The sequence below is a fragment of the Pleurodeles waltl genome, chromosome 1_2, assembly GCF_031143425.1.
Source record: "Pleurodeles waltl isolate 20211129_DDA chromosome 1_2, aPleWal1.hap1.20221129, whole genome shotgun sequence".
Taxonomy (NCBI): domain Eukaryota; kingdom Metazoa; phylum Chordata; class Amphibia; order Caudata; family Salamandridae; genus Pleurodeles; species Pleurodeles waltl.
The window spans coordinates 1,190,818,996-1,190,832,387 of record NC_090437.1 but is presented as its reverse complement, the minus strand read 5'-3'; the positions used below and the strand labels follow the sequence as shown (position 1 = coordinate 1,190,832,387).

At 43.4% G+C, this 13,392-nt stretch overlaps 1 protein-coding gene across 1 annotated transcript in view; it reads left to right on the top strand.

Moving 5' to 3' along the window:
* Positions 1-13,392, top strand: part of DOK7 (docking protein 7) — a 479,904-nt gene that overhangs the window by 245,625 nt on the left and 220,887 nt on the right. The window lies entirely within an intron of this gene.

Below are 13,392 nucleotides of genomic sequence, written 5' to 3'. Positions count from 1 at the left end.
TAAACATAATATTGTTTGGATTTAAACACCAGCGTGTGGAAAAGGCAATATATTAATCGTGCAAACCATGATTTTGAAAACCCTTCACTTTTAGTGATTATTCTATGGTCTCGATAATCAGACCTTACATGGTATCTGATGTTCCCTATCTTATGTCACACAGTGCCTCATAAAGAAATAATTCATAATAAAGCGCATTAATGTAATGATATATTAATGACTATTCTATAGAAAAAAATACGTGCACAATTTCTGCAATCCTGTTAAATTCCATATTTGCATCCAATTTCTGCATAACATTTAAAAACAGATATTTTTGTATCTGGGTGACTTGTAGGTTATATTTCCTATTGCTATTTTACTTGCCTTTAATAGCAGCGTCCTCTCAAGGGCATATCTCTTTTGGGGAATCAATACTACGGCATAGGGTCACACTCTACAGAAAATATTCCTTAAGCTGGAACATGGAATGGAACAACAGGTTCTTTCCATGGAAATACCAGCCATTGTACGAACATCTATTTGTTTTCGCACAAGCTGCTTGCAAGATGAAGAAATGGAGCAGAAGCAGGCATCACTGAAAATTTGAATAGCTGGGTTTCAGCTTTGTTTGACATGGGGTTTCTGGGCGGTAGAGGTATGCACCCTGTCCAAGCAGGAACTACAGTGCTGGTGAGGGTAAGTTATATACACACTAAGAGGTAACCTGTGCCCACCGCCTGGTAGCTGGGCACATAGCAGTCAGGCTTAACTCTAGTGGCAATGTGTAAAGTATTTATGCAACACTTCAAACAGTAAAACAGTGAAAAACCACACAAAAATATACCTGGTTAGAAAAAGAGAACTTAATTTAATGAACAAAACGGGAGCAAAATGACAAAAATCCTATAAGCAGAATTTGAGATAGGATTTTTAAAGAATAAATGAAACTGTAGTGCTTAGCAACATAGTGCGTCAACCAGGGCTAGCTGGTAGCGTTAGACCGGGCCAAATCTTAAAACTCAGGCCGACCTCGACGGAGTGCGGGTCTGATACAGGGACCAGGCTTAGCCCGCTGAAATCAGTACTTTGGTTTGGGGTTGCTTTGGCATCGAGGGAGGATGCGAAGAGCGACACAAGGGATTGCTAACTTAATGTGTTGTTGTTGATCTTGGCGATGTAGGCAATGCATCAGTTCCAAACCGCACAATCAGGGATGCATCACTGCTGAACCCCTCAGGTATAGATGATCCATTGTCATTGAGCTGTGCAACCGGCGATGTCTTTGGTAGCAGCAATGCATTGGCGTCAAAGGAGATGCATCTTTTCCAACCAGCGCAATCACAGATGTGTGGATTTTGGTAGTTGCGGCACTTTATACCCACTTCCAAGGACCCAGGGCAGGACTGGCACCACTTGACGGGGCAAGACGTGCAGCAGGTAAAATCCAGGTGCTGTTGCAGGTTGTGTTGGAAGTATTTTGTGCCCCTGAACACAAGAACAGAAGGCAAGCTAGCAAGCCCCTGGAGTCACTCTGGGTGAGGTGAGATGAGTCCAGTCCTTCCTCAGCAGGGCAGAGGGAGAAGGGCAGCACAGCAGAAAACCGTTTTTTCCAGAGCAGCACACCAGAGTGGCAGTCCTTATAGCGGCCAAGCAGTCCTTCTTCCTGTCAGAGTTCTTCACAGATCCAGAAGTGTACTGATTTGGTAGGGTCATACGTCCAGTTTGTATACCCATTTGTGCCATTGCAGATCCTGTGTGTGCAGTTTAAACTGCCATGTCGACCTGGCAAAATAAGCCTTTCTTCAGGCCCAACCCTTTCATTTTAATACCTATAAGCCAACCATAAGGTAGTCCCCGAAGAGCCCAGGGGGCAAAGGCAATGGATTTAAAAAGTGGGGCATGTACTTTCAGATTTTACATGTCCTAGTAGTGAAAAACTCTTAAATTCATTTTTTGTATTGCAAGGCCTATCTCTCCCACAGGCTAACATTGGAGATACCGTATTATAGTTTATACATGTCATTTTCAAATAGGGGAGATATGTCTCCTTCATGTTTGGTGTCTCTGGAATCACAATTTTGAGTCCTAACTTAGGGTGGAGTTGGATTTTAAATTGCAATTTTGAAAATGCCACTTTTAGGAAGTTGGCACCTTAATGCCTTAGCCATTTGGAGCCTAGAGCCTGTCTCTGATCACAAGTTTTGGTGTAGTTGGAAGCTGGGCTTTGTATATTCCTCCTAGACAGCCACACACAATGATAGCTTAGGTTTGACTGAATGGGCCATCACTGGCAAGATGGGAGGGAGGAGCTAGGCTCATCCTCATTTACTCATTTACTATGCTGTGTCCTGTCTCCACACAAAGGGCTTAATGATGCTGCATTGTCACTTCAGCCAGCTTGGTGCCAGGGCCAGGGAGATACGGAATCCCATGCACTTAAAAGACACTGTCTAGAAGCTCCTCTCACCTTCCAGAACCAGGGCACCAGTGTATAAAAGAAGGAGGTCAGACACCACCATTTCAGGACACTTCTTTACCTGTGGATACTTTGCCAGGAAGAAGGACTGCTGTTCTGCTGAAAGGGCTACCACTCCGCTGGACTGCTACTCTGAAGGAGCTGCTGCCGTGCTGTGCTGACCTGCTGACCGCCGCCCTCTTGCCTGCGGAGGAAGAACTTGACCCACAACCCATTTTGAACCCAGGTCCCCAGAGTGACTTAAGGAGATAATAGTGACTCAAAGAGCTAGTGCCAGCCTCCTGATTTGAGCCTCATGGGCATAACAGGCTCACCATAGATCCTAGGCCCATCTTCAACGAGTTCCTGACCGCTAAGAGGTGCCTCAGAGGTCCTGGACCCTTGGTGGTCTCTTGAACCTTTAAATTTCAAAGTGGGCTTTTCATTACTGCGTATGGGCCTGTTCTCACTGGAACCACACCACTCGCACAGAAAATCAATGTATACTACCACCAGCCTGTCTCTTCACACAGCAGCATCAACCGCTCGCCAGGGACTGCTAGTGCGAAGTACCAGCCTGCCTATGCGTGACACCTTGATTGCTCTTCACGCCACACTGTTCACTGTCCGCGATGGTCTTCTTGCTCCTTGCGATCCTCTCCAACGAGAAAAGGACTCTTGGCACAAAACTTGTGAAAGTAAACCTTCAGCAGGACTAATCTAGGACTGTATCCGATACATGCTCAGTCACGGTCAACCTGAACTTTTGACTTTGATCCTGTCCAGCATGACGAGATAGCTGTGGTTGGCGCTGTATGCTTTTAGGTGCTACATTGCAGTTTATTCCTTAAAAATTAATAACTGCGGTTTTACTGACTGAAGTTTTGTAGTTTTGGTCTTGTTTTGTTTATTAAACTAAGCTCTATTTCCTAACCTGGTGTGGGAATCTTTTCTGTGTGGTGTTTTCACTGTTTTACTGTTTGACCTTTTGCACAAATACTTTACACATTGCCTCTAAGTTAACTCTGACCACTCTGTGCCAAGCTACCAGGGGGTGAGCACAGGTTAATTTGGGGTTTGCTTGTGCCTTATCCTGACTAGGATTGTTGTTGCTGCTTGACCTAGGCTCACACACCAGTCAACCAGTAAACCAATTTGTAGCAAGCGACCATCTTGGAATGCTCTTTGACATTGTGTATCATTGTTTGAAAGTTCTAAAATAGCAGACATTTGTACAACTAACGTGTTGGCCATCTTGGGATGGTAAAACATGAATAATTTATGCACTATTTCATTCCAAATGGCCATCAAGTAAACTTCACACTTTGCTGCCATGTTGGAATGATATACTCTGTTACTGCCCTCTATCTGTGATGACACCTGCCAAGTTAAGTGCTGAGACCCTGCCCCAGGGCTCGTGTTCTTAGGTCATTCCAAGAACATGTTGGCGCTCCCAAAACATCTTTAGCCAAGTCCAAAACCTCTGCAAATTCAGATTTTTCGGCAGGGGTGTAGCTTAGCAAGATTTTGTGGGTGTAAATTGAAAATGTCTCAACTAAAAAGCAGTATGCCAAAGGGTGGACGGATGACCAAGGTTTGAGAAACACTGTTCCTGTAAGGAACACGTTCAGTACTGATCTGCATTAGTTCATGCAAAAAAATACCAATTTAAAACCTTTTAGTTCAACGAGGATGATGATAAAAGCCAAGCCATGAATGCATTTATTTGGGGGTCGGGGTGTCATGCCCATCCCCTCCAAACCTATGCCCCTGTTTTTCAGTATGCCCTTCTATTAATGTATGTATGTATGTATGTATGTATGCATATGCCAAGTTCAGTGGACCCCTGTGAATGGATAGTGAAGGATATTGTGATCCATGATCACTTAAAAGTGGGAGGAAGGCTATAGTGGTCAGTAAGGAAAGGGAGCGGTATAAGGTGTCTAGATGTACTGATCTTTCAAGAGGCGAGCATTGAGTTCTTTCCGAACCCTTCAATTTTCAGTTTGTCAGCCAGGTATGCAGCAGGCATGATTCGCAGTGGCCTTGTACATGATGCAGCTAGTCTTAAAACTTGTGGGGGTGAGCAAGAGGACCCTGTTGAGTTCCATCAGGGTAGGGTATAAGTAATGACATTTCTTCAGATCCCTGATAAGGTGTATAGTTGCCTGTCAGATGTTTTTCAGGGGGGTCAGTGTAGAGTCTGCAGTGCCATTGAGTAAGGCATTGCCTCCATTCTTTCAACAATGACAACACTTTGTTCCACCTAACTGCTGATATGAACGCTGTTGCTTTAAGTTTCATTTTAGAGGCAGGAAACTCATAAAGCGGAGGCCACTGTAAACCTTCCGTTTGAGAATAGTAACAAATTCACTGCTCAATTGATTTTGCAATGATATCAGGACTATCCAATTCAAGCAAATGATCATTACCTTGGAGAAAGGAATTATATGTTATGAAAGGACTTCTTAGAACTAGACTGTCTTACTTTCTTCTGCCATTGACACTGGTGCCCTGAAAGAAATGAGTACCAGTTCGATGTTCATGCGCTGTGTGCGATTTACCTGGGATTACTGTTAGAAGGAAATGGCAGGTCATAGGGGAACAATGAAAGTGCTATAATTGTGCATCCAATCTCAGACCTGCTGTGACCTCAAGCAGCTTTCTACGAATTCTGTACAGTGCCAAGCAATTTTTGCGCCAATAAAATCTGTGCATTATGGATGGATGTGGCAAGGGCTCACAGTGGCAAATTAGTTGGGCTGGGAGTTTGTTCGGCACATCGGATAAAATGAGCCATGTAGACGATTCCCTTGGATACAGCATGCATTTTTAGAACTTTTTCATCAGATAGAGCAAATCAGATGCAAAATGTTCTTTCTCAGAAAGCTAATTTCACCCTCTTGAAAGCAATATTTTCTGAAAGGGAAGAAAAAGCTGGGACTTAGGTTCTAGACGACAGATGTGAATCCTAGTATACCTAGATATAACTAGTACTGACAAGGGTGGCATTATGACAGCATTGAGCGTCATATGCATTCTGTCCAACGGAAGAGGTCAGTAAAGTCCTCAGCAAATATGTTTCAGTTCTGCTGCTCACTTCTTAAAAATTTGTCAAAACAATTTGGGCTGATTTCACTATGTAAAATGTATTGTTTGGCCATGCTGCAGTGAGTTGATAACACCTCTTATTTGTAGGAAACCATGGGGCAGATTTATGAAAAGTGGTGCTGCATCTAGACTGTCTTACTTTCTTCCACCATTGACACTGCTGCCCTGAAAGAAATGAGTACCAGTTCAATGTTCATGCGCTGTGTGCGATTTACCTGGGATTACTGTTAGAAGGAAATGGCAGGTCGTTGGGGAACAGTGATAGTGCTATAATTGTGCATCCAATCTCAGACCTGCTGTGACCTTAAGCAGCTTTCTAGGAATTCTGTACAGTGCCAAGCAATTTTTGCACCAAGAAAATCTGTGCATTATGGATGGACGTGTCAAGGACTCTCAGTGGTAAATTAGTTGGGCTGGCAGTTTGTTCAGCACAGCGGATAAAATGAGCCGTGTAGACGATTCCCTTGGATTCAGCATGCGTTTTAAGAACTTTTTCATCAGATAGAGAAAATCGGATGCAAAATGTTCTTTCTCAGAAAGCTAATTTCACCCTCTTGAAAGCAATATTTTCTGAAAGGGTAGAAAAAGCTGGGATTTAGATTCTAATCTTCAAAGATGACAGATGCTAATCCTAGTATATCTAGATATAACTAGTACTGACAAGGGTGGCATTATAACAGCATTAAGCATCATATGCGTTCTGTCCAACTGAAGATGTCAGTAAATTCCTCAGCAAACATGCTTAGGTTCTGCTGCTCACTTCTTAAAAATTCTTTAAAACGATTTGGGCAAATTTCACTATGCAAAATCTATTGTTTCGCCATGCTGCAGTGAGTTGGTAACACCTCTTATTTGTAGGAAACCACGGGGCAGATTTATGAAAAGTGGTGCTGCACCTAGTGCAGTGCCACTTTTCTTGCGCCCTTTAGCGCCCACCTAATGCCACCATGTGTGCATCAGGTTTAAAATACGGCGCACCATGGCGGTAGTCAGGGGGACTAGCGGCATAATTTTTTACGCTAGACCGGTGCTTTGCAGGATTAGCATAAAAAATTACGCTAATCCTGCAAACCATCCAGAGTCCCATTGTAACCTGTGGGAGCCTCGTTCTAAAGCCTGCACTTAGCAGGCGTTAAAAAATGCCGATAGAAGTGGTGCAAAGAAATCTCATAGATTCCTTTGTGTCATTTGTACGGCCCCCTAGCACCGGAATGCCCCCCTTGCATAGATTATGCCTGGATGCAAGCATTGCAACACTTTGTAAACATTGCGCAGTGTTTTGGCACTTCCTGCTCCACATTAGCGTAAAAAAATTATGCTAATATGGCGTTGGAATGTGGCAAGGCTCCATACATTCGGGCGCACGTTTTTTATATATTTTGGGGAGGAAGCCATGTTCAGTATGACTTCTCCATTACTCGCTTGCCCTTACATATATGTTGGAAGCAGGGGCAGATGATTTGGGTGGACCATACATAACATAAAATTACAGATGGCTAAAAAGAGCATAAGGAGGATGATTTTCACATGGGTACTCTGGAAACATCACAGACCACTCGAGCTTTGCTTTTTTAAATATTTGTTGTCACTCAGAACCCATGAGTGTAAAACATTTCCTCTTCCCATCCATAACTGTATATATTAATTTTAGATTGTCTGGAATCTTTAGATTAAAAACTTCGGGTGATTCCTTAGCAGTTTCAACACATACCTGCCATTATTACAAATGTGTGGGTGACTGCAACAGTGTGTACTTAGCGTTAAAGTATATTTATTCGCCAAATGTATCACGTTCAGATCATAGTGGTAACTTTTGTTTCTAGTGATGAAAATGTAATTCCCTTTGCTCGTGCAGGCAAGAGTCCCCTGCTGCCAAGTGTGGGAATGGGGTTTAACTTATAGTGATATAACTCACACTTGTAGCTTTCTACTAGGCTTGCACATCATTTATTTAACAATATATTCCCACATGCCCACAGAAATAGTGCTAGAGATTCAGCACATTGAGAACACGTGTGGAAGCTTTCTCTGTAGTCGCATTTAAACCCTGGACCATCCTCCCTCTCTCATTTAGCCGTGCAAGTGAAGCATCTCTCTTTCTAACAATGGCTGAAAAGCTTTCTGTTCCATAAGCTGTCCTTTTGATCTGGACTCCCAGTAAAGGATCATCGTGTAACACAGCATTATCCCAGTTGCCTCTGGCTTTTGAATTGCCTTTAAACAAGATTCTGTTTCAGATTTACTAACATTCAGCGCCCTATAAAATTCTGCAATGCTGCGTTTGTTAAATGTTAAAACAAGAGCAGTCCTAGATCCTCCAAGTGTGGCATGATGTCACTGGCCGTGTTTACTGCAAAAATCCTTTTTAGCGAGACTACACAGTGCGCTAAGGCGATCCAGCAGCGTCTAGTATGCGAGTTATTCCCAGGGTATAGCCTCTAGCACTGCGCACATAGTGTCATTTTTCAGAAACTATACATGATATGGATGGATATATAATGTTTAGCTTACCCCTTGGTTTAACTTTGTTTCATGTGGCATCACGATTTGCTGCAAAGTCAGCTCATGCTAGCTTACTATGGATGGCTTGGTTTTGTGCTATTGGTGCACTATTATGCCCCCTTTGCCTACATTAACAAGCGGATGGCATTGCTGCTCCGGTTTTGGATTCAGAGAAGAGTAAATCTGACCCCCGCCTTGGCTGAGACCAGTGGCGTAGCGTGGGTTGTCAGCACCCTGGGCAAGGCAAGTAATTTGCGCCCCCTAACCCGGGGCAAGGCAAGTAATTTGCGCCCCCTAACCCTAGGATTTTAGCACTGGAGTCTCTTCCAAGATGTTGCGCCCGCTGCGGCCGGCCCCCCCTGCACCCCCCACGCTACGCCACTGGCTGAGACTACAAATAGTTGGTTTGTTCTGTGTTCTGTTTCCAACTTATAAACGTTTTGCATACGCGGGGTGACAGCAATGATCCTCATTCCAAGTCAGTACACGCTATGCTGCGGTTTCTTAATAGTAATCTTCCCAGGTAACAAAGCCCCCCCGCAGCACCCACGGTGCGGGGCTGCCCCCAAGCTCCAGGGACCCCCCTCAGCACCGCACCTAGCCTGAGTGAGTCCGAAGGGGGCCCCCCTCCATGTTCTGTGCAGGGGGGGCCTTCCAGTTTTGTTGGTCCACTGAATCTTCCATGCACTGAATATTACTCCTTATGGCAGTCCTTACTGTGATGGTCTAGGAAACAGACACCTGCCATATTCCTTTAAATTTAGCGCAACATGACATGCCCTAACTTCCTCTGTGCATTGGTCAAAAAAGCAAGAGACTAATTGCACGACCAGCGGCGGCCGTCGCAATTGTCAAAGGGGGGCAACGGTGAAAAACAATTTAAAAAAACATCTGCCGTTCCCACTGCCATCGCCTCCTGCCACCTCACTCCTCTGCTCCTGATGGTGTCACCAGCACAGGCTCCCCAGCAATCCTGGTGCTGCTCTCATGCTAAACCTAGCATGAAAGCAGCGTCAGGATTAGTCTGATCGGCATGGCCTACTGCTCAGACACTGCACTGGGGTCTGTGCAGTTCCTCCACCCCGGCTGTTCAACACAGCTGGGTTGGAGAAACCTAAGTGCAAATGTGTGTTTGGCCGGTCTAAGACAGCTGGTCGAACACACTTGCGCACTTAGTGCACTCCACTCCCTCCCCCCAAAGTGGCCTAGCCCCACCCCTCCCTGCACTGCTGGCTCTTAACCAGGGGGACGACGCTCCTACATCATTGCGGAGGAACGGCCCCTACGGATGACCAACTACAAAAACCGCAAAGGAAAAAGAACAGAGAACAGATCTTCTCCACTTCCTATGGCATGCTCTGATACAAAATCCTTGACAAATTCAGAAACGTTCCAGTCATCCTCTAAGACAGAGAAGGAAATGAAAACTCACGTCTTTAAAAACACTACAGCTCAGCCCCCCCCCTCCTCTTGTCAGCACCTTGAGAGTCTCATGGATGAGTAGTGTGCTTTACAAATTCCTGATTGATTGACTATAGAGTTGACATTTTCTGCCAACCTGTATGGGGCAGCCATACGTTGCTCCATGCTAGGTTTGTGCTATATAAATAACTTTTCACAAGTTTATAGATACATTTATTCATATAACTAACCAAACTGCCAGAAGGAGTTAAAGCGAAGACTTATTCAGAACTTCCGATGACTGTCCTGAAGAGTGTTCATCATCTTGAGGAGTAACAAAGTCATATCCATTCATAGATAATGGGGAAATCATTGTACCGAAACTCAACAGATCTCTGATAAGGACATCTTAGTCTATCAAAAAGTCTCCTCATGCACAAACACTGTGGGGGTGTGGGTGGTGTTCCCCCACTGCATCTCGTACACAACATCAGGAGTCAGTACATCACAGGCAGTGCATGGTCACTAAATGGTAGGTAAGTTTTGCAAACAGTTGCTTTACATGAGATATTACATCCCAGTAGGTGTATGAAAGAATTAAAATGTAAAATTACTTTTGTTCCAAAACTTCTCTGAGGGGTTCATAGATGCACATGATCTCCCGAGAAATGCAGTGCATATTCCATATATAAAACCTACAAATGTATTGCATTTGACAGTTTAGAATGTATCACACTTTATTTGACAATATGGAATTGGGATGAAAATATAGGCATTTTTAACAATAATTAGGGAGTGACACTGGAATGACGCTTGTCATATTATATTTATAAAAATGCAGGAATAGAAAAGAGAAAGCATTTCATTAAATATATTTTTACATTTTGGCGATGGTCCATTTATTTCAACGCGAGCTGTATGTATATTAATTTTAAAGGTGAGTTTGACTTTTGTTAATGAAAGAAGCACAAGGAAGGAATGACAGTTGATTTGGAGGAAGGCAAGGTAAAGACTTTTAAACAAGTCACAAAATGAAGAAAGAGCTGCTATTTTCCTGACAGAGTACACGGTGTTGATGTTTCACACAAAGCTGTTGTAAATCAAAGAACGTGCTTTCATTATTTTCTTTCAAATAGAGATGAGATAGGGCAGTGTGCTCACTCATAGAAAGAAAGCCGAACAGCAGATTTCAAGATTGTTGTCTACCTCTTTTGTGGAATAGAAAGGTTTTTGTTCTGAGGAGCACGTGGAAAAGGTGAAGCACAGGAAGAATTACATCATTTGAGAGTGCTCACCCCCCCAGAAGAAACAAGCATTGGCAAAGCCAATAGGTCTCGCCTCTGCAGCATTCCAAGAGCTATTGGCATTGTCAAAGTCTTTAAGCCATGTGTTATGGCCCTGTGTTGGTCTCCCTCTGTCAGTGACTGCCCCTGATTGGGCAGTGGCCCAAGGGGGCAAATGACGTGATGGAGATGGCCCAATTTAGAAAGCCCAATTACGTGTCCTCCTTGACTTAGTGGTGGCACCATTATGGCACAGGATGTCTACGGTGTTCTGTCATCACTAGTATGTATCACTTGTTGGTGCTTATCTTCCAACACATGGTTGCCGACGCTTCCATTACATACCTCTCAGGATACATGAGCAGGAGGCAAAGATGAGGACACAGCTGACCAGCACCAGTAGACAAGAAGCTCCGATGTGCTAGCGAGGCCTGCTACCTTCTCTGTCCCAATGTAGATACTAGCAGAGTGTCCATACTGATAAGATATGTTTTTATAAGTATTAATGACTAAGACAGTACACAATCCACCAAGAAGAAAATAGGCTGGGACTTAGCGTGAAACAGATTCAGAAATATAGATTTGCCTGTTTTATCATGTCAAGCGTGAGTTACTCGGTCAGTTGTTTCACCTTCCATTGCATTCCAGTACTCATTGTTTTGATTATAAAGAGAAAAAAAAGTTTTCCTGAAAAAAAAACACATCTAGCGATTCAGTTTTGTTCGGTTGTCACTTATGAAGCCTGCAAATGTCACAAATTGTAAACCTACATATGTTTACAGACAACTTGGCAGCTGCGCTCTTGGCAGACATACCTCAGCCAGTGAACTCTTCATAAAACAGATGCAGATGCTACTCAAGGCTTGTGAATGGGCTCACAAGAGGATTCAGGCTTTCGAATTAGGTATCCGACCCAGTCTGTTGGCTCAATCCCTTCAGTCTCTTGGATGTGCACGCAGACAGGGGCAATCCGGCAGTTATAGTTCATGAAAGGTTTGTGGACGATGGTTAGGTTGTGCAGTAGGAAATGGAATAGAAATAAAAATAGGTGGACCTGTTTGTAGAGTACCTTGCCTGGTTAGGGAGACAGCGGCCATTTTGAAATGGTGCTCGCTCCGCGTACCAAAACGGTGCAATACCAGTTTGTACATTGTTGTAGTAGTTTATTCCGTTAACACATTTCAGATTCATTTAGTAATATAAATTTAATAAATTCCAAACATGATTACATTTTCAGTAATTCAAAATGACGTATGCTGATTCTCTAATCCTTTATATTGAAATGCTGAGTATTTTTAGAACTTCTACCGATTTGTTCTGAAATGTATGGCTTCTGTCGCTGTTAAAAGAAGCAGTTGTGTGACCTTTGAATCTGCATTCAGTCAAGAGCAAAGCTTCCACTATGAACCCACAACCCAACAGGAAATAAAATAAATCAGTCAAGAGCGAAACTTCCACTACGAACCCATGTCCCAACAGGAAATAAACTAAAAAAGTAGTCCCAGGCCCAAAGCGATAAGCACCAGATTGTAACGATAGGAGTAGTTAGACGCAGCTCCCTGGGGATTAAAAATCAATGAAAAGGAGAGACAAAGAAGAACGATTACCCACTAGAAAGCAAGCTTTTTTGAAGGACAGTCTAAGTTACCAGTAAAAAGCCAGTGGGCAGTCTGTAAGCTCACAAAGCGAATACAGCATGTCGAGAGAGACTGAGCATGCGCTGCCTAGGCGTGACCTAAAAAACTGATTGCAAGGAGGATTACCTTCCAGCTCTGTGACCAATAGTTAAGCAGTGGGCAGAGAGGTTTGTACTACTTTGGAAATTCGACTACGGTAGAATACCTCAAGCTGACGCACGAAAAGGAATATTTGGGGAAAGGCAAGCAAAAGATATGCTACACAAGAGGCAGAAACTCTGCAAAATGTTACACTACAGGTTCGGCCGCAAGCAGGAGAAGAATCCAAACATAAAAATAGTTGCCTTATTTTGCATGGAATGCAAAGCAAATATATTGTGTGCAGAACCCCTGAACTGGAAATTAAAAATGCAAAACCATTACACAAAGTTCATCAATAGAAAAAACAGTTTGAGGTTTATATGTGGTTGTTTGTCACAACTGTTGTAACAAAAAGTCAGTAAAAGCAAACACAAAACAAATCAGCCTCAAAAAACCCTACCAGAAACAAAAACGTATTTTTAAAACTACCCAAAAAACTCAGTAAAAGAGCTTGTCTATATTAACTGCTAGACTCTGCAGGGCCACTTGAGGCAGGTTGGGTACAGCATCTAGCGAATGCCACTTCTTGCTGCTGAACCCCGCTGAGTAAGGTGAAAGGCCATGCACAGCAGTGGTTAGATACCTGTGGCAGAAGGCTTGTGCAGCAAGAGGGGTTGAGTGTGGGTCCTGGCTGAAAATTGTGCGCAGTGGGTCTGGGTCTCTATTGCACGTTGGGTGCCAGGTCATGTTGCAAACCTCCTCTGCGCATAGCCAAAAGCTTTGAGCGTTTGGCTGCACATGTGGGTTCAAAGTTAGATGAGGATACCATTTAAAAATGATGAAATTTACTGTTACAACTATATAAAACTTTGATTTATATTTTAAAGATCCTCTGAAATTCTCTTTAAAAATCACAGTATCGTTCAGAATGAAAACCGAA